Consider the following 24,661-nt stretch of genomic DNA (forward strand, 5'->3'; position numbering starts at 1 on the left):
CGATCCTGGGCCCCTTTCATTCTTTGTCTAATCAGCTTAACCTGTTCAACCATCTCCTGTACCATATGTGGTCCCAAAACAACTGCCTCAGCACTATCATCCCAGAAAATTGGACTCCTACATCTCCTTCCATACAATGCCTCAAATGGTGCCATGCTAATACTCGTGTGGTAGCTGTTGTTGTACGAAAACTCAATCAAGTCCTTTTGAGTGAAGATGTACTTGAGAGTCTTGTGATCTGAAAACACCTTGAAGGTCGCCCCATATAGATAGTGCCTCCAAATCTTAAGAACAAACACAACTGCACCCAACTCCAGATCAAGTGTCGGATAGTTCTGCTTATAAGGCTTTCGATGACTAGAAGCATAGGCAATCACTTTCCCATTCCGCATCAACACACAACCCAACCCATTCTTTGAAGCATCGGTATATACCTCAAAGTTCTCACTCCCTTTAGGTATTGCTAAGATTGGAGCGGTGGTCAAACGCTCCTTTAATGTCTGGAACGCCATCTCACAAATTTCATCCCAACGAAACCTGTTCTCTTTCCTCATCAAAGCTGTCATAGGTCTGGATATCTTGGAGAAATCTTTTACGAACCGTCAATAGTACCCTGTCAAACACAAGAAACTCCTGATCTCTGCCACATTATTTGGTGCTTCCCAGTTGGTAACTACCTCAATTTTTGCATGATCTACAGCTTCACCTTTCTTTGAAATCATATGCCTCAGAAAAGAAACTACCTCTAACCAGAACTCAAACTTTGACAACTTTGCGTACAGCTGATGTTCTCGCAAAGTCTGCAACACTATCCTCAGATGCTCCTCATGCTCCTCCTTAGTTTTAGAAAAGATTATGATATCATCGATAAAGACCACAAAAAATCGATCCAAGAACTGACTGAAGACTCGGTTCATCAAATCCATAAACACTGCAGGTGCATTAGACAACCCAAACGGCATCACAACATACTCATAGTGACAATACCTCGATGTAAAAGCTGTCTTCGGTATGTCCTCTTCCAGAATCTTCACCCGATGGTAACCCGACCTCAAATCGATCTTAGAAAAGACCGCTGCACCATTCAACTGATCAAACAAATTATCTATCCTTGGCAAAGGATACTTGTTCTTTACTGTAACTCTGTTTAGCTCTCTATAATCGATGCACAACCTCAAGCTCCCATCTTTCTTCTTCACAAACAAGACTGGTGCTCCCCATTGTGATACACTATGTCTAATGTATCCCTTCTAAATCAGATCATCCAGCTGCTTATTTAGCTCCTCCAACTCCTTATGACCTATACGGTACGGTGCCTTAGAGATTGGCCCCGTCCCCGGTTTCAACTCAACACTGAAATCTATCTCACTCCTTGGTGGTACCCTGGTATCTCCTCTGGAAAGACATCTAGAAACTCTCCCACCACTGGTATCTGCTCAACTGACGGACTCTCCACTCTATGGTCTCTCACATGGCAAAAGATCACCGGATACCCCTTCCTCAGATAGGACTTCAAGGTCACTGCTGCAATCAACTTAACTTTGGGTTTGACAATAAACCCACGATAAGACACACTAATCCCCTTAGGACCTCTCAAGGAAACCCTCTTTTGATGACAATATATCTTAGCCTTATACTTATCCAACCAGTCCATACCAACTATCATCTCAAAACCCTCCAAAGAAAACTCTAACAAGACCACTGGTAGGTCAACCTGCCCAACTATCATAGACACGCCTCTATACAACCGCCCACAAGATACAGACTCACCCGAAGGTATAAAGACTTCCTCTTTTACAGACTCATACTCACTCAAACCCAACCGCTTAGCATGACTCGATGATACAAACGACTGTGACGCCCCCGAATAAAAAAAAAAAGGTTAAGAGTCCATTAACAAGAAAAGTACCGGTTATAACCTGAGCATCATCCTCAGCTGCCTTCTTCTCCATCATAAACAGCTAACCACTGGTCTTCTACCCACCTCCCTGGACAGTACTAGCTGAGTTAGACGGCTTAATAGCTGAGCCCTGGTTGTTGTTGTTGTTCGCTGCCTGTTTCTGGTATGAATTACCGCCATTGCGGTTAGCCCCACCATGGTTGTTAATCTGGCCACCCCTGTTGTTCCACGACCCAGCCGGCCTGTTACTAGCATAATTCTGCGAAGGAACCTGAGAAAAACTCCCCTGGGACGGTCTCTAGTAACCCCCACTCATAGCACTGGTGCACTCATGCCTCTTAAGGCCCATACCGCCACAATTATAACAGTTCATACCCCAACTGTCGCTACCACTCCCACGACCACGTCCGAAAGAAGCTCCAGCACTAAACCCCGAACCTGATGGGTACGCTCTTGCCTGGTTATGGCTGCTCTTCTTGTAACTGGATTCGCCACCGCCCTCACTCTCAGCTTTCCTCTTCTCAGAAGCTCTCTCACGGCTCTGCTCTGTCATCTCAACTAACCTCTCAGCCCTCCCAGCACACTCATAGACTTCCTTAACATCAATAAGAGCTCCCACCGGTAACTTCTCGATAATCTTGGGGGTTCAACCCCTTCTGAAACCTCAATGCCAAGTTCTCTTGGCTGAGCCCCATGTCTTCAGTATACCTAGATTTCTCATTAAACTTGTGGTAGTACTCAGCAACTGTCATATCAGATGTCATCTTAAAATCATCGAACTCCTCCCTCAACTTACTATGCACATGTTCAGGTACAAACTCTCACCTCATAGCTCTCTTAAACTCATCCCAACGTATCGCAGGCAACCCCTGTGATGTGATCAATATTTGAGCATATTTAGTCCCCGAATTAGCCTCGTTCCTATGCTTTTTAGTGCATATTTGGGTCATTTGTTATCTTTAGTCCTTTATTTTGCATATTCTTTGAGGTTTTGTTTCCTTGGTAGGAGAGGAGTGCAAACCTTGAATTTTCATGCCAAAATAGAGTTAAATTGATCGAATCTAATGACCAAGCATCAAAGAGAAGACAAGACTAGAAGGCCTTTGTACATAATGTAGCAGATGGGCAATGATGAAGAAGATCTTTGCATCTCCGACAAAATCCCGGAGGATTGTTGGAAAAAGAAAAGAAGAAAAGAAGAAATGGCAAGCTGAATCAAGGTCCGAGCGTCTCACCTATCGGGACGCCCGTCCAGAAGCTCCACAGGCCGCTCGTCAAAGCTACCAGGCCGCTTGTCCAGAAGCTATACAATCCGCTCATCCCAACCTTTTGGACGCTCGGATTATCCTCCAGAGCAACACGTCCTCTTCCTTCTTCATTCGAGATGCGCATATTTTTGAAAGACTAGCTAAAAGGAGACCCACATCTTTTCTTGAGAGGAGCGATTCCTCAAGGATTTAATCGTCATTTAAGCCCTTAGTAACCCTAATTTGTGCACCTAATCCCCACTATAAATACCCCATTAGTCTAATTAGATTATCATGTTCTTCTTATCAATCGTTAGTGTAGTTTATATTATTCTAATCTCTCTTTAATCTTGTAATCAACTTCTAATCAAGTCTTAATACAAATCTCATTTCCTTAATCTCTATTATTCATCTTTTATTTTGGGTAATTGAAGATTATTTGGGTTTATTGGGTGATTGACAACCTTCCATCAATCATCAAGTACTTCTATTATTCTTTGCATTATTATTTTGGAATCATCATTAGGTATAATTCTCTTAATCCCTTTTTAATTATTGTTAATAATCTTCATTTATTCATCATCTTTTGCTTTGTTAATATGATTGACAACCTTGTTAACATGTTAAACTTGATAATGAGTGAGTAGTTTCCTTAACTAGGGTTAATGGGGAATTAGGGGAAACCAACATGGGGGATGATTCATGCTTAATCTAATATGTTCACATAATTTATTTGCTTGCTTGTTGTGTGCTCAACTTATGCACATGTTATATTTGATGAAATGCGAGCCTATGAATCCTTGCATTTTTTACCCATCACTTACCTTTTCAATGAGACTTGTAAGACATAAACCAACTTGAGTCTCATTAGACCATGCATATAGTTTGAGTAGGGAGGATTTATTCGACTTGTAGGTGTTGTACAATCTAATCGATTCGGCTCCGAGACCCAAACCTTCCTAGGATTGTAAGATATAAACCAACTCGATCCTATCACAACAATAATTGCTTGCTTATAATTTGAGAATATGTTTGTATGATCAATTCCTATGAATCCCCTATGAACCCATGACACCCTAGTGTTTTTAATCAATTGTTTACATCTCATTTTAGTCATCTTGCTTGTTTACTTTATTGTTATTTAGTTTAGTGATCTTCTTATCTCAACCCAAATTGTGACACCCCTAGACACCACTACTTCCAATCGAAAATCCTACATCAATACACGTCCCTTGGGATCCGACCTTTACTTGCCTCTTTACTAGTAGTAGAGTTGTTTGTGAAGTTATAAATATTGTTTTGGTCTAGGTGCTCCTAACGACAAGTAACCGAAATCTAAGCTCAAAGCAGACCGACCAAAAATGGCGCCGTTGCCGGGGACGGTGTTAACTTGATTTGATTTTCTTTGATTGTTATTAGTTGTGTCTTTCTTTGCCTTGGGTAAGTAAAACTCCTCAAGGTTTATTCTAAATATTTTCAAGTTGTTCGATATTTTGCAAGATGGATATTATAGATTGTTTTCTTGAGGACCACTTGAGTATACCTTTCTTCAAAGACCCCATGCAAGCATTGGAAGCCTTGGAAGCAAGTGAGGCCAAAAATATGCATTGGGAGTTGGAGGTAGATCTTCTTGAGGCCTCTCTAGCAAACAAAGAACTTACCGATGAGCAATCCGAATTAGTACATAACATCCTTGTGGACGCATATCAACCTAAGGAACAAGAGCAAGAAATCATAGAGGACATCACACAAACCGAGGAGCAAGAAGAGTTTGTCATGGAATTTGAGTATGATGAGATTAGTGAGCTTGGAGAACATGTTGAGTATGCCATGAGAATTGAGTGTCTAATGGAAATGGAGCAAGTTCTCAATGAACAATCAATGGAGGAAAGTGAGGTACAAGTTCCAACTTTAAAACCCCTTCCCCCAAATTTGAAATATGCTTATTTTGATGAATCTAAGACCAAGCCCGTGATTGTTAATGAAAAAGTTGATGGAAACCAATTGGGAAAATTGCTTGATGTGTTAAAACAACATGAAAAGGCTATAGGTTATAGTCTAGATGACCTTAAGGGGATAAGTCCCAACTTTTGTATGCATAGAATTCATCTAGAGGAGGACCATAGACCTACCATCCAATCTCAAAGGAGATTAAACCCCCACATGCAAGAAGTTGTTAAAGGAGAGGTTATGAAATTACTTGATGCGGGAATCAGATATCCTATATCGGACTCTTTGTGGGTTAGCCCCGTTCAAATGATACTTAAGAAAGGAGGGACCACGGTAGTGACAAATGAAAAGAATGAGCTAATACCCACAAGGAAGATCACCGGTTGCCGTATGTGTATTGACTATCGAAAATTGAATTCCGCAACAAGAAAAGATCATTCCCCTTACCATTCATTGACTAAATGCTTGAGAGGCTAGCCTCCAACAAGTTCTTTTGCTACCTTGACGGGTATTCGGGATTCTTTCAAATCCCTACACACTCGGATGACCAACACAAGACCACCTTCACATGCCCTTATGGTACTTTTGCATATAAGAGGATGCCTTTTGGCTTGTGTAATGCCCCCGCTACTTTTCAAAGATGCATGATGAGTGTCTTCTCCGACAACCTAGAGACCAAAATGGAAGTTTTTATGGAATGTTTTAGCGTTTATGGAAAAGACTTTGACTCATGTTTGCATAATCTTTCTCTTGTATTGCAAAAATGTGAAGATGTTAGTCTTGTTTTAAATTGGGAAAAGTGTCACTTCATGGTCAATGAAGGAATTGTTTTGGGTCATTTAATCTCGGAAAAGGGCATCGAGGTTGATAAAGCTAAGGTTGAGATGATAGAGAAACTCCCACCTCCCGTGAATGTTAGAGGGGTGAGAAGTTATCTCGGTCACGCGGGTTTCTATCGCCGTTTCATAAAAGATTTCTCAAAAATCGCGAAACCCCTGACTCAACTCTTACTTAAAGATGCCCAATTCCATTTCACTAATGAGTGTGTTGAAGCTTTTAATAGAATCAAGGAATCACTAATCTCGGCACCGATCATTCGACCACCAAATTGGGAACTACCGTTCGAGATTATGTGTGATGCTAGTAACTACGCCGTTGGAGCGGTTCTTGGCCAACGGGTCGGGAGAGCTCTACATGCTATCTACTATATAAGCAAGACTCTTTATTCTTCCCAAGTGAACTATGATACCATCGAGAAGGAGCTTCTTGCCATTGTCTATGTTTTGGACAAATTCCGTTCCTACTTACTTGGATCCAAAGTGATTGTCTTTTCGGATCACAGTGCCCTTCGACATCTCTTGATAAAGAAAGAGACGAAACCAAGGTTTTTGAGATGGATTTTGCTTCTTCAAGAATTCGACTTGGAAATAAGAGATAAGAAAGGAGCCGAGAATGTCGTGGCGGACCACTTGTCAAGGATCCGGTTTCATGATGAAGAAGGAGAAACACCAATCAATGACTTTTCCCCGATGACATCTTGATGGCTATTCAAACACAACTTGAGAGATATATCACTCCATGTTTTGCCGATTATGCCAACTATATTATTGGAAGAGTACTCCCTCCAAACTTAAACTACAACCAAAGGAATAGGTTCTTATTCGAAGTAAAGAGGTATTTTTGGGATGACCCAAATCTTTACAAGGAGTGTAGTGATGGGCTCTATCGAAGGTGCATCCCTCAATGGGAAATTCAAGGAGTCTTGGAAGGATGCCACTCATCACCTTACGGTGGACACCATAGAGCAAGGAGAACCATTGCAAAAATTCTACAATCGGGCTTCTATTGGCCTATGATGTTCCATGATGCAAGGGAATTCATCCTTCATTGTGATGCTTGTCAAAGGACGGGGAATATCTCTTGGAGGAATGAAATGCCACAAAGGCGCATACTAGAGGTGGAGATCTTCGACGTTTGGGGGATCGACTACCAAGGGCCATTCGTGACATCCAAAGGAAGCAAATTTATTCTTATGGCCGTAGACTACGTCTCAAAATGGGTGGAGGCAATTGCCACCCCAACCGACGATGCAAAAACGGTCACTAAGCTCTTTAAGAAAATAATCTTCCCAAGATTCGGAGTCCCTAGAGCAATTATAAGTGATGGAGGAACGAATTTTCACGAAAAGAAGTTCACATCCCTTTTGACCAAATATGGTGTTCAACATAGAACCGGCTTAGGATATCATCCTCAAACAAGCAGTCAAGTTGAAGTTTCAAATAGGAGAGATCAAGCAAATTCTTGAGAAAGTTGTAAACAAGACTCGTAAAGATTGGAGCATGAATCTTGATGACTCTCTTTGGGCTTATTGGACGGCCTATAAGACTCCCATAGGAGCTTCCCCTTAAAAAGTTGTCTATGGGAAGGCATGCCACTTGCCAATTGAGTTAGAATACAAAGCTTTTTGGGCAATCAAAGCTCTCAACCTTGATCTCAAATTAAGTGGTCAAAGGAGGATGATACAAATCCAAGAGTTGGAAGAATTCTGACTACAATCTTATGAGAATGCCAAGATCTATAAGGAAAGGACAAAGTTGCTTCATGATAAGAGAATCAAGCAAAAAGCCTTGCACAAAGGAGATAAAGTCCTTCTATTCAATTCCCGATATCGAGTCTTTCCCGGGAAGTTGAACTCTAGGTGGATGGGTCCTTATGTGATCACCGAGGTAGGAAAGTATGGAGACTTTGAGATCAAATCGGAAGATGGAAGCAAATTCATGGTCACCTACGTCGGGCCTCCTCATCCTTGAAGAAATCATCAAAAGGAGAGTTATGTGGAGTCCTCCCTAAAACCACCACTTGTAAATATACTAACCCTTCTTACTTGTACTTTTAATTTTATTTAATTTTATCATAAACATGATTCTTTCCATGAGAGTAAGTGAGGGAGGGTCACTAATCATTTTGATGAATGAATGAACTAATTTTCAAGTGTGGGGAAACATTTCTATCCGAGTGAAGGAAAAGCAGGAGGAATCCAAGCATCCCGAGAGGAAGACGCTCGTCCGAGCAGGAAATCCGAGCGTCGCACAGGGAATCCGCTCATCCTACAAGATCTGACAAGCAGCTATTTTGTTCTGACCCAAAATCCGAGCGTCTCTAGTGCTAATACGCTCTTCTTGTTCTGGACGCCCGTCGCATTGGGAATCCGCTCGTCTCGCTAGGAATAATTTCTGGAATTTCTTGCTGGAAGAGAATCCGAGCGTCTCCCAGAGAAGTCGCTCGTCCTACTATTGCAAGACGCTCGTCCCGACCTGTATACGCTCGTCCTGGCTACTTCAAAATCTAGAATTTCTCTCTGTAAGAGAATCCGAGCGTCCCATAGAGAATCCGCTTGTCCCAGTACCCAGAAATCCGAGCGTCCCGATGACGAATCCGCTCGTCTCCTTGCGTCTTTTAATCCCGATTTTCGCAATATAATTTCTCCCCCACCACACAATTTGTGACACCTCATCCTTCCTTCCACTTATAATATAAAAACCCCCTCTCTTGTGACTCCAAAACATATCTCAAGCACTCATGCACTCCACAAAAAACAAAAACCCCTAAATTCTAGGGTTTCAAAAATATTCAAAAAGCAAGATCTAATTCACAAAGAGCATCTCCATATTTCAACAAATCAAATTCCAAATCTACAATCAAATAATGGGACCAAGAGGATCATTATTAGGGAAAGAAGAAGACCAAGAGTGAGAGGAAGCTCATCTACTTCTCACATCAACACTCTAAGGATGGAACATGAAGAGATTGTAGATCTCACCAAGCTTGACGATTTTTCCAACATTGAGTTTGTGAACGATGTTCAAAGGCTTGTCTTTCACCGACTACTTGGTAAGAATATTTTTCCTACCAAATTTCTATGCCATAAAACATTAAGAAAGCTTGGAATATACCATCAAACGGAAGCCCTTTTTGAGTTGTTCAGTCTTTCTACCTTGTTTCACTTACATGAGCAAACCTACCGACCTCTTGTTCTTGAGTTCTTAAGTTTCTTAAAGATCACAACTTTGAACAAAACGATTTACATAGAGTTTAGATTGGAGAATGTAACAAGGATGATGACTCTTGTTGAGTTTGCAAATGTGCTCGGTTTGGATGTTTCGCCTACCCGAACATCAAGACCAAAGAAGTATAGTGTGGCACCATTATGGAGAGCCATGACCGGTCAACACTTTTTGTATATCAAGGAATGTTTGGCATTTCACATCCAAAACCCTATTCTAAGGCTCACTTACCGTTTCTTATCCAGAACTATTCTTGCACGCCGAGACCCGGCAATTGTGAATGAGCTTGATCTCGTATTCATGGAATCATATCTTGAGATCCAAGGAAGAAGTGGATATCATTTTAATGCACCACTTGTACTCCTTGAGAAATGGGCTAAGTTTCGAAATGGGGACGACGATGGGATGAAGCATATCGTCAATGGAGGACTCATTACAAGACTCGCGAAACACTTCAATCCAAGGTTTAATGAGAACAATGAGTACACTCCCCTTTCGGGAAATACAAGGATAAATGAGGAGCTAATCCTTGTGCAACATCATTGGATAACCCACGAGGGTTTTGAAAAGAGAATCATATGGATAACAAAAGGGAGCAATCCTATCCACTATCCAATGAACGGTTTACCGAGAATTTCACCAAGAAGGGACCTGATACGTGCCTAATGTATAGTCTTTTTAGCCTATTTCAGCACGTATTTCTATGCATATTTGTACTGTTTTTATGGTATTTTGCCCCGAATTTGCTACTTTGGTTCGTTTTGTCCTTTTTGTAGAGATGAACGCGAAAGTAGTGGAATCGTACCCTTTTTCGTCCTTTTTGCATGCATTTAGAGGAGACGGAATTGTCCCAGAGTGAGATACTGCATTTGGAAGCATCGTGGCACGCATTACGAGGCATTCGGTGGCGGGCTTGAGCTGAAATGAAGATGAAGCACTCGATCGAGTAGTTTTACCACTCGATCGAGTGGTTTCTACGTCCCAGAAGTGGTTGATCGAGCACTTTGTACTCGACCCTTAAGTTGCAGAAAGACCATCTACTTGATCGAGTGACTTTCTGGTCGATCGAGTAGTTTTGGCTGAGGAGTTGGTCGATCGAGTGGTTTTAATCCACTCGATCGAGTGGTTTTGATGGTTTTGGGCTTTAATCAGCCCGCGTGAGTGTTTATTTCGCTAAACTTATTTATTTTGCTATTTAAGCACGCTTTACTAGGTTAATTAGGATCATCTTTTATCATATAAACTTTGCTACTGAGAACTTTGATATGTTACTTTTTGTTCATTCACTGTAACCTTGTTTTGGGATTATTACTGCTCGGATTCGATTGTTCTCTACGCCGGACTCGCATTGATTGTAATTCCTTTTCTTCCCTTAATAATAATTAACCTTTTGTTGCTTTAATTTCTTGTTTGTCTCATTATTCCCTTTGCCCTAATTTCTCTTTAATGCTTTTTAATTGTTATTTCATTATGTTTATTGCTGTGAATTTAATTGCTGTTAGTTTAATTAGTAATATGAGTAGCTAAACCCCTTTCATGTTGGTATTAGGGGATCCGCGGTAGAAATGTGACGATGTAGTAAATGAGTGAGATGAATTAGTTGTGAGACCCTGTCACCATAGCAATTTAATTGTATTTATTCGACTTAGTTGAGTGCACGCTTCTATGTCACCCTTTAATCTGGCTAAAATTAATCCTGGATCGAAATATTGGACTAAATAGGCCTGCTATGAACAGTAAACTACCCTAATGAGGATGAAAGTTAAGTTAGTGGTAATTTAGGATAGAAAGTGGACCGAAAGGACCTTTCAACATCCGTCTCACATTAGTTCGTCTGAATCATTTACAACTGAGTCACTGGACTACCGTAGTGAACCGAAATCCCGACATGTCCCTCTCTTCTTGATAGTTTAAACCGATTTTCCTGCTCTTATTGCTCTTACTTTTATTTCTCTTTCCTCTAAATCTCGTAGTTTAGAAATCAATTCAACAAACCCCCCCCCCCCCCCCCCCCCCCCCCAAAATTGTTACTTTAGGACTTGAATTAGACAACTGATAATTACTTTACTTCCCTGTGGATTCGATACTCGACTGCCTCTGCTACATTTTAGTTTAGACTGTTAGGTTTTATCTTTGATAGGGTTGCGATAGCCGTGTCAGGGCCCTCTATCCCCAATCTTGTCATACCTCATCCCCACAAACCCGAACCAAGCAAATCAAGCACTACCACAAACCCCACAACAACAACATGAGCCACAACAACAAAATGAAAAGATCAAGATACCTCCCTACCCTTTTCAATACCAACCATACAATCACCCTAACCCCTTCATCCTTCCTCGAGACGATTTTATGACGGGGATTGTCCAAGACATGCATCTCCGTCAATATGAAGCCGCCGTGGATAGCTACTATGCTCTATACCCACAATTCCACCATTTGGTTCAACAAGGTAAGGTTAGCGAGGAGGGAATGGTTCCTTCTTGGGCCCAAATGGACATTCTCTTCCCAAACACGGCAAGGGCCAATGAAGGAGCAAATGGGCAAGAAGGCGAAGGGAGTGATAACTCTTGTGGTGGAGATACGGTGGAGCTAAATAGTGAGGGAGATGAGTTCATGGACTTCAATGCAAGTGATGCATCCAAAGAAGCTTGGGATAGTGACTTAGAGGGGGATGACGGCGATCTCTAGAGATCTCTTCATAGCTTGATGGAGCGGGCAAGAAGCACCCATCAAGGCTTAAGTGAAGTTTCCTTTATCCCTTCTCTCTTTAATTTTCATGAAAAGAATTTGATGTTTTCATAATTTGTTGTACCATATTTGTTTTGATCATTTTATTGGAGTCCTAGCCACATTGGAGGACTAACACCTTGGCTTCATTAAGGTGTTCTTTATCTTTGTTGCCGACTTGTAAAATCCAAAATGACAATCTTTAGTTTCATGCATTGCATTCCATGTGCATGAACTCCCCCGAAATTCATGACATTAGAAATAATGTCTATTTTGGTTTGGGGAAGTCCATGCATATGCATTGGGAGATAATTTAAATTATGGTCTTCACCACAACAAAAACACATGCATCATGTAGTGTAGTTTAGTATAGTTTGCATTTAGTTTAGAAATCATGCATATTCATTGCATAATTTCCTATCGCATTGGCCATTGAGGACAATGCCCATACTAGTGTGGGGATGGGAAATTCTAACTTGACTTTTATTCAAAATCCAAAAAAATTGAAAATTTCGAAAAATCCAAAAAAAATTGAAAAATTGAAAATCCAAAAACAAGTTCATTTCCTTTGTAGTATAGTCATGTATATATTGTTTTGTATATATTGTGCTTGTTAATCCTTTTTCACATTGATTGACTACACCACATCCGAGACATGAGGATAAGGAAGACCGCATGGTATGATCTTTCCAATCTCGTTTTTCCTCTTTATGTTAATGACTATGTGACTTTATTTTGATTGATGCGGTATAAACAATGTGAATTTAGGACTTGCATTTAGATTATTTGGCATACTAGTTGGTAGAAGCATATGCATTAGGATGTATATATATGTTAGTTGAATCATGGCATATAGTTGCATTAGGAAAAATTTTGTGAAACCGTCTATTTGGGAAACTTGACAAGTGTACATAGGCCCTAGTAGATGCTTTTTCTTCTTAAGACTTTGCTTGTTAGAATACTTGTAAAACACCCTAGGATGTGTCATGCTAGTATCCTTTGACCCATGGATTAAGGCCTAGTCAAGAGTACCTTGTGGTGTGATAACTCCTTGGCTACCGTTTATTCCAAGGTGACCCTTGAAACCATGAAACCATCATTCATCCATGTTCTACCATACATTTTGTAATCAAAGGGAATGGGCACAAAAATTGTTCAAATTTGAGTTCAAGAATTGAAATAAAAATGAAAAAAGTTTGCAATTTCATCAAAAAGAAAAGAGGAGTAACAAAAATGAAAACTCCTATTCTTCAAAAATGAGCACCCTCACTACAAATGGGGTGACATTGAAAATGTTCAAAAGAAAATGCAAAAAGTTGAAAGTTGTCAAGTATTGAAATGCCAAAAATAAAAAAGAAATGGCAAGAACGTGTTCTCAAATGTCAAATGCCACAAGAAATTGGGGGGAAAAACAACAACAAAAGCAAACTCCCAAATGAAACTCAAATATTATTGATCCCTTTATCCATCGTATCCATTTTTGTGCATGGTAGAGAGGGGACGACCCTTCTTCTTGTCTAGGCAAGAAGGGGAATTCCGCGATCCTCCAGTGTTTCTAACACCATAGGGAGTTTATTGTTGACAAAAGCATTTAACTATTTTCTATTAAGACTAATTTTTGTTTGTTGCATCATTTATCTATGTATTATTTTGTCTTACATTTATCTATTTATCTATGTTATCTATTTATACTAACATTTATGTGGTAGTATATTGCTAGTGTTTCCTAGTGTGCATTTAGTTTGTTTAAGATGTCAGGACGAAGAGGAGGACGAGGATGAGGCGTGGTACTTAGAGACCCAGTGGAGGAGGAGGAGGAGGAGGAGATGGAGGAAGAGGAAGAGGTGGAGGTTGGGAGATCCGGAGATGACTCCGCAATGGACATGGATCAAAATCTGGAGAACACATGTACGACATCAAACTGTGATGTTATTGAAATAGAGCCAGGAAAGCTATGGTACAATTTCTTATCTATATTATATTTTTTTAGTAAATGAAATTTTAACACAAGTTGAGTCAATGTTTGCTTTAAGTTTCTACTATAAATATTGATATAGGTTTGACGACACCAAGGTGACTCGGAGAGTTACCCGCTCTTTCAAAAACAACTACGATGCCCCTTACTTCAACTTGACGGAGACTCCACAAACCAAAAAACTTGCATGGTTCAATGGCTTTAGAGTATTTATATTGTCTCTTACCTTGTTAATTATTTATTTATATAGAATTTAATGAGTTTATTTTATAGCATACTTTTTTTGATTTGGTAGAGTTTGTGCAAGTGGGATCCAAAGCATGAGGAAGAATATAGGAAGAGGTACGACGAGACGGCTCAGAAACGTTTAAAAGGTATGGTGAATGAAGCCGGTACGTCTAAAACTAACCCGAGTTGGATGCTACCTCATGTTCACAAAAAGTTCCTTGCGAAGCGGAAAGACAAGGGAATTGTCAAGAAATCAAATCAAGCTTCGATCAATAAGAGAGGACGAGTTGATGGCCCTACTACACTTCATTATGGGTCAATCTAAGGGGTAAACCATGCGGCATAAATGGTAAATTAATTACGCTTTTGACTAGTTTATTTTTTCCTAATAAAATTTTTAATTGTTAATATTTAAAAATGATTCTTTGTTTTGTTTTTTAAAAGGCGAAGAATAGTGAGGGAAAGATCCCTAATGCAGCCTAGATATGTTCCCGGTATTCTAACTCAAACAATAGAGATACGTGAAAGAGAGGCCGAGGAGTTTAGGAACTTTAGGGAGGAAGTAATTCAAAGAGAAGAAGAATCTCGCCCAAGGGAAGAGCTAATCATGAAAAGTCAAGAAGAGAGTTTGAAAAGACAAGAGGAAATGAGACAACAAATTGAAACCTTGACTCAAATGTTTCAATCACAAACTCAATATCATTGTAATACTAACTCTTGAAACACTCCACATAATCCAAACGATGATAATTCTGGCGGAGGCCGAATTGGAGAAGCCGGTGTAGGATTTCAAGTTAGTTAATTAAGTCTAAACTTGTTTAATTTGAATGTGGTTTGTATAACTTATTATGTATGAGACAAGATTATGGTGGAGAGGACTTGGTTTGTGTAACTTGGTATGTAGTTGAGACAATTTGACAATGAATGTATGTAGAAGATTTTCTTATTTTGAAGCGCGTTTGTTTGTTGGCAAAAATTGTGTGTGAAGGGAGTTGTAAATGACTGCAGGAACCTATAGCAAAGGGGTATGAGATAAAAGAGCAAAAATTACACGAATAGCACCTAAAAACACCGACGGATAACATAGAATTACCGACCGCAAGCTCTCTGATTCCATTTACACACAAACAATTACCCATCGCACGGACAAAATTACCGACCGACAGGAATATTTACCGACTGCTAAAAAATTTTACCGACCGTAGGAGGTCTGATTGTGATCTTGCATTAACCCGTTACCAACCGCCAAATGATTTTACCAACCGCCTGTCGGTAGGTAATTACCGACCGATTGTTAATTACCTACCAATTTCTCTTTCTCGATTGAACAGTCAACTGCCTCTTTTACCGACCGATTGAAGCATTAGCAACTACACAGTCGGTGGGTAAGATTTTTAAACTACTGACTGTATATTAGCGGTCGATAATTATAATTTACCGACCATTTTTACCGACCGAGTTTTTCCGGACGCAAATGGTTATTAGTCGGTTAGTAATGTTATTTACCGACTGATTTAAAGCTTTTTCAACCGCTTCTAACGGACGGTAAATGACATGTTTCTTGTAGTTATTGATATGACGTATTTGGTATATGTTAAGAGTGGTGATTTATGAGGAGTTTTGGAACGAAAAATGAAGTTTAGACTTGTAATTGCATAATTTACCATTTTATTGTTTTGATATTAATTTGAAGTAATTTGGTAGAATTACGGATTAGCAAGTTTAAGGAATGAGTTGGGTTGATGTTGGTTGTTGAGATGTGTGCTAATATGGATGGCAAGAGAAAATGTGCAAATAAGGCCCGGTACGAGTTGATAAAACAGGCTCAAATCACCGTGAAGCAAGACAGAAGCAAGAGGCAAGGAAAGGAAAGAAGTGCGTATTTGGCGAAATTTCACCCGATACGCGCGCGGGTCGCCGATGGTCGCCCGCGCATCAATTAGGCAAAACACGACTTTTGTGCTTTGTTTTCCTAAACTTTATTTATTATTATTTTTAGACTTATTATTATTATTACTATGATTATTAGGTTATGTACTTAGCTTTTGGGTATTGCTTGGGGGATTTCATTGAATTATCGTTTCGAAAGATATCAAGAATCTATTGTTATTCATCAAGACTATGTGTAACTAATCTCTCATCTTGGATTCAAGCAATTAAAGTACTCAATATCCGATTGTGAGTTTGAATGTTTTAGTTCTTAATCTTGATTATTGTGAATTGCTTATGATGCGTGTCATTTATATGATGTTTTTCACCCCATTTTACACGCATTTCAGAGCTCATTTATGTAGTTTATGCTACTATTTTCTCCATTTCGTCTACTTTCGTATTTTTATGTAATATTGCAGATTTATGCGGAAATAAGTAGAAATCAAGCTAAATCCGTCCCCAAGTACTTGGCATTTTATTTGACATGAAGTAGTGACTCGAGAAATGAACTTGGTGCGCATGTTAAGGCCTGAAAGACAACTTTATGAAGAATTTAGAAGCGACTACCAGCTACAGTGGTCGATCGACCGATGCCTCTGGTCGATCGACCAGAGCACGACTTCCAGTAGCTCATGTACAGTGCAGTCCAGTCAATCGACCGGACCCAGTGGTCGATTGACCAAGCCGTTAATTCTGACGTGAATTAATAGAACGAGAATTACGAAGCCCATTGTAATTAGGTTTAGGAATAAGAGTTGCGTAATATTTCTATATAACGTAACCTGGTTTTTCAGAATAATCATCAAGTCATATATCATCAGTTTGAGAAAAACAATTAGGGTTTGCGTTCAAGTTTAGCATTAGATTTCTTAATCATTCAATACAATCGGTTTTGTTGGTTTATTTTCGTTCGTACTTTCGATTCTTCCTCCTGTTTTCATACGGTATTCTTCTATTCTATTATTCAGTTTACTGCTTTAATTTGTTCATAGCTAGAATTGTTAGGTTAGAATTCCCAAAGCCAATTGTCATTTTATGTTAATTGTTCATTTAGTAAATTTAATCATGAATTCAGTATCTTTATTCGTTAATCTTGTTGTTGTTTTTATCGTAAACATGAGTAGCTAAATGCCCTGTGCTAGGATGTAGGGAATCTGTAGAAGTAGGCGGCGTAGAATAGTATACCTGAATCGCGCCATGGTCGATCGACCGCATACCCTGGTCGATCGACTGGCCACGTGAGATAAGTTTCGTTTTAATTAATTTAATTGCTATTTTTGACGAATCGAGTGCACGCGACTAGTTGAATGCTTAGGAATTGACCGACCCAGTAAGATTGAAAGATAGGGGAGGAAAATAGACTGCCTAATTAAGACGGCTAAATTAATAAGATCGAGAGATAAGTTAATTTAGACTTTTAAATCACTTTTCAGGACGAAAGTTAGCATTAGTGATATTAGGGACCTGTAGCGAGATCGAAAGATGCTACCTGTTAAGAATGGACCGAGAGGACTTCTTATTTTCCCGTCTCATGTGTTTATTTCAGACTTACCTAGGATACTGCCGCCGAATCTATAGTGAACCGACCATCATAGCACCCTTTTAATATTTGATTTCATCCATTAGCTTAGTTTACTTTTCATTTGTTGCCTTTAGTTATAGATCAACTCAAATCAAATCCCCCTCACAATTGTTACCTTAGACTAGAATTATACAACTATAAATTACATCGCCTCTCTGTGGTTCGACCCTGACTGCCACTAGCTATAGTAGTACTTTGGACTATAAATTTATCTTTGGTACTCTACGACGGTATCAAATTTTGGCATCGTTGCCGGGGAGGCAATTGTTTAATTTTTTGGTTGTTTTTATTTTGGTCTTTATCCTAGTTTATGGGACATATGTTCCTTAAACTCTTCTTATATTCTACTCGTAGTTTCTTCTTATGCGTAGGTCACAGGGTGGTGAATTACTACCGTTCAATCCTGAGATTGAGAAGATTTTGCGTGAGTTGAGACGATCATCTAGAGTATTGCCGACAGAGGAAGAGTTGAGTACTCTGTCCAGTTACTACGAGAACGAGCTATATGAGGAGGATCCACCTTCATCTCCTGTTTTCACTTCTTCAGCTGAGACCGTCACATCTCCAGATATGGCTGAAGAAGCAAGTATAGCTAGTCACTCCGAGCCGACAGCTGAGAATCTCTATAAGGGATTCGCATTACCAGGGACGGATATAAAATTCGAGCCGAAACCATCTTATATCAACTTGGTTGAGAGAAACCAATTTGGGGGAGCTGAAAATGAAGATGCAGCCAAACATATGAAGACATTTATTGATTACTGCTGTTCCATACCCCGACCAACCGGTGTGACCCAGGACCAGGTGAAGGAGACTATGTTCATATTCTCGCTTCGTGATGCTGCAAGGGAATGGTACCGAGATTTGGATCGAGCTCCTAATGGGATAACGGACTGGAATTCTCTGGCCCTAGCATTTTACAAGAAATATTTCTCTGCCTGAAAGACCAATGCAATTAGAGCTCAGATCACGAGCTTTAAATAGGGTCCTGATGAAGATTTTCATGAGGCATGGGTCTGTTTCAAGAGACTAGTGCAAACCATTCCGCACCATGGGTTTGAGACGTGGTTTTTGTGCAACCAATTCTACAATGGTCTTTATGATGATCAAAGAGCTATCTTAGATGCTGCAGCCAATGGGAGATTTCAAGAAAATAGTGGTGAGACGAAGGGGTGGAAAATTATTGATGACATTGCCACCCATAAAGCTGAGCATGGGAATTCTAGAGGAAATCAGAGGAGGTCAGCTAAATCACCTGCTGTAGCTGCAATAGAGGCCCTTACTGCGAGGTTTGACAAGATAGATTTTGGAGGATCTAAAAAAGGAGGGATTTATAAAGTTAATGCAGTTTCAGACGGTCCCTTTATATGCAAGAGGTGTGGAGCTGAGGGACACGTTTCGGATTTTTGTCCTAGTTCGACTGAAGTATGTGCCGCCTTTCAACATTATAGGCAGACTGGTACATACCCCGGTTCCTCTAATGTCCACCCCAAATTGAGGTGGACCAACCAGAATGTCTTTAATCCGGGTCCACAGCAGCAGCAGCAGCAGAACTATGTGCCCCCTCATAAGCAGCAGCAGCCGTACCAAAAGCCTCTGTATGTTCCGCAGCAGCAGTACTCCCATGGCTACGATTTTGCCGAGTTGAAAAATTTGTTGCTAAAGGAGTCTCAAGCTAGAGAGGCCGGGATGAAGATGTTAGAGAGCCAAATTGCCCAACTGGCGAGCAAAAGTGCATCTCGAGCTCCAGGGCAATTACCATCGCAGCCGGATCAAAAGGAGACCCTAAATGCCAGGTCTACCCTTGATGGGCCCGCTATGATCGGGGAAGCTACTGGAAAAGATGACGCGGAACCAAGTAAGAAGAAGGCAATAACGAACAGTGGCAAGAAAAAAACGTTTACTAGGTATATCAGTCGATCGACTGACATACCCGGTCGATCGACTGAAACACGCAATGCAAAGACCGACTCGACAGTTCAGAGAAGTCAGTCGATCGACTGACCAACATGGTCGATCGACTGACAGCGCTGCTGATATTGAACCTTTTCATCCTCCAATGCCTAATAACTTGAGGGACCACTTATTTTGGGGTACGACGACTCCGAAATTATTGAGACAAGACCCAAATGCTGATGGGTCAGTTCCGGTTCCAAAGTATGACCCGATTACGATTAATGGCTCATTTTTGAGACGGTCTGAAGAAGGTTCGAGCTATAACAAAGACAAGGTAGTGTATTTTCAGCCTAAGTCCACTGATGACGGTATGCGAGACCTAGAGGAGAGGGCTAAGTTGCTTCTTACAGCCCCCTATCCAGAGAGATTAGTGCCGACAAAGGAACAGGTATCATTTAACAAATTTGAAAATGTTATTCGTAGTTTAAATGTGCAAGTTCCTTTCCTTGAATTGGTCAATCAAGTGCCTGCTTACATGAAATTTATGAAGCAACTTTTGTCTAAAAAGAAGCCACTTGATACTGTGAAATCTGTCGCACTAACTGAGGATTCATGTTCTTATTTAACTCATACTGTACCTCATAAGCTAGAAGACCCAGGTAGTTTTTCAGTCCCATGTAATATTGACACCTTTTCTATTGAGAAGGCATTATGTGACCTTGGAGCCAGTATTAGTGTCATGCCTTTGAGTCTTGCTAGGAAGTTGAAATTGACTAGGTTTGCAGTCACTAACATGACAGTAAAGATAGCTGATCGCTCCGCGGTCCAGCCTGTAGGAGTCTTAGAGGACATTCCCGTACAAATAGGAAAGTTATTTTTCCCTGTTGACTTCGTTGTGTTAGATATGCCCGAGGATGCTCACATTCCTATCATTCTGGGTCGACCATTTCTGCACACTGCTGGTGCAGTTATAGATGTTGGCTCAGGGACTTTGACCTTACAAGTAGGGAAACATTCCATCGTCTTTGCCCAGACAACTAAGAAGAAAGACCCCATGTGGCCAGTAACTTGTAATGTGGTTTCTGAAAAGAAATCCTATTTTGTGCTTTCTGATATGCCTGCCTCTATGCCTATTCCTGTTGTAACACCTCCGCCCCAGATTGGGAGCAAATTGAAGGAAAATTCTTCTGTTTTAAATAGTGCAGGAGCTGGTTTGGGGAAGGAAGAGCCGCATGTTGCTCCAGCTGTGAAGGAGCCAATCGTTCAAAGAGGTGACTTAGGATGTCTTAGCTATGGGGCTGATGAGGAGCTTGATGAGGAGCCAGTCAAAGTGACGGCGTCCGATTTGGATTTTGACGAGTCAGATGAAGTTATTGATTGGGGAGATGCTGAAGCTGTTGATCCGTTGAGTTTTGCGGATGTTGAAGTTGATAGGAGTGCAGCTGAGCACTGTAGAGCTACTTCTTGTAGCCATGAGCCGAGAAAGTGGGCCATTCCGTAGCCATTCTTGATCAACTATTAGTTGATTAAGACTTTACAAAACATTTTATTGCTTTCGTTAGACTCTTTTTATTGTTTTTGTGTGCGCGAGACTTCGCATTTTAATAAGTTTGCTTGGGATTTTAAATACTTTTGACTGTTACTTTGGGTTTTGCGCAATTTTGGGCGCGTTATTATGTGTATTTGCAGGTTTATAGACCATGTTGGCTCAATTTATTGAGCTAATTCGAAGAAAATCGGAACTTACAGCAGGTTTTCCAGTCGACCGACTGCCTCCTATGGTCGATCGACTGAGCTGCGAATTCCAGGAGCTTCTGTTCCTGTTCACTCTGGTTGATCGACTAGGTGATGTGGTCGATCGACCGCCCAGCGCTGTTGTACCTGTTTTCGATCATTCCTCTACTGTGTTTGGTCGATTTGTGGAGTTGAGGGAGTATTTTCTCCACTTTATTCTCCGACTCATTTATGTTTTCTTCTGTTTCTTTATTTTACACATAATTTTGCGTTTAATAAATTGTTTTCTCGGAATTACGCGCGGTATTTTCTGTCTTTTCAGGTACCTAAGGTAGCACTGCTGGCTACTGAAACCTCCTAGCTCACGCTGGTTTGGGGAGGTTTCCTTTTGCTGCGCTTAAAGTCTTGTGAGTTTCTGAGTCCTTTTCCATGTCTTATTTAGTTAATTTTCACGCAATTTCCCGTTTCCCTTTTATTTCATTATATGATTTTGCACAATGGGGACATTGTGTGATTTGGTTTGGGGAAGGGTTTTGCGTAGAATTCATATGTTTTTGCATTCACGTTTAATTATTCTGTTTGCATTGTTATTTAATTTTTCCATATATATACAGAAAATTCAAAAAAATTGAAAATTTTTCAAAAATCCAAAAGAAATTTCACGTCTATTTTAGTATATAAGTCGAGTCGGAACAGTAGTATTTCAATGATGACATTGCATTTTCAGCTGTTTATACCTGAGCCTTGCTTAACTGACATGTTATTAGTAGAATCAATATGCATAGTCTACGAGTTTTCGTTAAATTTCTTGCTGAACTTTAGACTTGACTTTGATTTTTGGCAAACTACATCATTTTCTGAGGTTTAGAGCTTATAACTGGTGACATCTATGACCAGTTTATCCAGGATTGTGAGTAGTACTCCTTATGAGACATGTTACATAAATTTGCATAAATATGAACTTAATCTGCTTAATAATTATATGCATTCGGGTTCGTGGTTAGTTGACACATGTGGAAGAGGTCACCCCTTTGTTCATTTTGCCCATACGCCCCACACTGCCAAAAATAGCCTTTTTTTTCCGTTAACTACATCCTACACTTAGCTTGCCCTTGTCAAGCTAGTAGTTTATGTTCTTGGGATTGTTACTTTGTTTTTGGTAGCTAATGCTCATTTTGAGATGATGTTGGGAAGATGAAAAAGGAAAGAAAAAAAATAGAATTGAAAAAAAAAAGAGAGAACAAAAAGAACAAAGAAAAAAAAAGAAAAAAAAACAAGTTCGATTTTTGGTCGGTCGACTGGGCTCATTGGTCGATCGACTGAAGCCCGAGAAGAGGAAGAAATCAAATCGCATAAATCAAAGTCTTTATTAAATGACGATTTTTGCTCCCATGTTTCATTTGTATCTTATGGGGAGTTGATTAATTATGGAGATTGTGAGTTTTGTGCTTACTATTAGCACCGTTTCGATTTAATCTTGAGCAAGAAGTTGGGATGTTGTTATTAATTTGATTCCCTTAGTTACTAGCTTGGCTTTTAACTCTGTTTTTATCCAAATTTATCTTAGCCCCTTCTTACCCATTGCCTCACATATCCATATTTACCTCGGCATGTGTCATGGTCATTTGTTTGGTTGGAATGCATATGTATGGTTGTAGAGATTATTTTCATATTAGATTGCAAGCATGTTCTTGCAGAGGTCGTAGTTAGGTGAGTGTCACAACAAAATGAATTCTTTCTATCTTATACATTATTCACCTGTGCTTATGAGTGATTCGAGCGACCCGTGAGAGTCCATAATGATAAGTCTCTATAGTTGACGGTTCAGCAGTTTTTAACGACTTCATAACTCGTTTGCATGATTCATATTGCTAATTGATTGTTAGTTGTTGCATTAAATTAGTTTAGGCTATTCGGTTTGCATTTCGCTCTGAGATTGAACTCGTTCCATTAGGTTTTAGAATCGAGTCTAGTTCTTGCTTGGGGACAAGCAAGGGTTTGGTTTGGGGAAGTTTGATGCGTGTCATTTATATGATGTTTTTCACCCCATTTTACACGCATTTCAGAGCTCATTTATGTAGTTTATGCTACTATTTGCCCCATTTCGTCTACTTTCGTATTTTTATGTAATATTGCAGATTTATGCGGAAATAAGTAGAAATCAAGCTAAATCCGTCCCCAAGTACTTGGCATTTTATTTGACATGAAGTAGTGACTCGAGAAATGAACTTGGTGCGCATGTTAAGGCCTGAAAGACAACTTTATGAAGAATTTAGAAGCGACTACCAGCTACAGTGGTCGATCGACCGATGCCTCTGGTCGATCGACCAGAGCACGACTTCCAGTAGCTCTTGTACAGTGCAGTTCAGTCGATCGACCGGACACAGTGGTCGATCGACCAAGATGTTAATTCTGACGTGAATTAATAGAACGAGAATTCCGAAGCCCATTGTAATTAGGTTTAGGAATAAGAGTTGCGTAATATTTCTATATAACGTAACCTGGTTTTTCAGAATAATCATCAAGTCATATATCATCAGTTTGAGAAAAACAATTAGGGTTTGCGTTCAAGTTTAGCATTAGATTTCTTAATCATTCAATACAATCGGTTTTGTTAGTTTATTTTCATTCGTACTTTCGATTCTTCCTATTGTTTTCATACGGTATTCTTCTGTTCTATTATTCAGTTTACTTCTTTAATTTGTTCATAGCTAGAATTGTTAGGTTAGAATTCCCAAAGCCAATTGTCATTTTATGTTAATTTTTCATTTAGTAAATTTAATCATGAATTCAGTATCTTTATTCGTTAATCTTGTTGTTGTTTTTATCGTAAACATGAGTAGCTAAATGCCCTGTGCTAGGATGTAGGGAATCTGTAGAAGTAGGCGGCGTAGAATACTATACCCGAATCGCGCCATGGTCGATCGACCGCATACCCTGGTCGATCGACTGGCCACGTGAGATAAGTTTCGTTTTAATTAATTTAGTTGCTATTTTTGACGAATCGAGTGCACGCGACTAGTTGAATGCTTAGGAATTGACTGACCCAGTAAGATCGAAAGATAGGGGAGGAAAATAGACTGCCTAATTAAGACGGCTAAATTAATAAGATCGAGAGATAAGTTAATTTAGACTTTTAAATCACTTTTCAGGACGAAAGTTAGCATTAGTGATATTAGGGACCTGTAGCGAGATCGAAAGATGCTACCTGTTCAGAATGGACCGAGAGGACTTCTTATTTTCCCGTCTCATATGTTTATTTCAGACATACCTAGGATACTGCCGCCGAATCTATAGTGAACCGACCATCTTAGCACCCTTTTAATATTTGATTTCATCCATTAGCTTAGTTTACTTTTCATTTGTTGCCTTTAGTTATAGATCAACTCAAATCAAATCCCCCTCACAATTGTTACCTTAGAC

Source organism: Silene latifolia, chromosome Y (assembly GCF_048544455.1).
Source record: "Silene latifolia isolate original U9 population chromosome Y, ASM4854445v1, whole genome shotgun sequence".
In the NCBI taxonomy this organism is placed as follows: Eukaryota; Viridiplantae; Streptophyta; class Magnoliopsida; order Caryophyllales; family Caryophyllaceae; genus Silene; species Silene latifolia.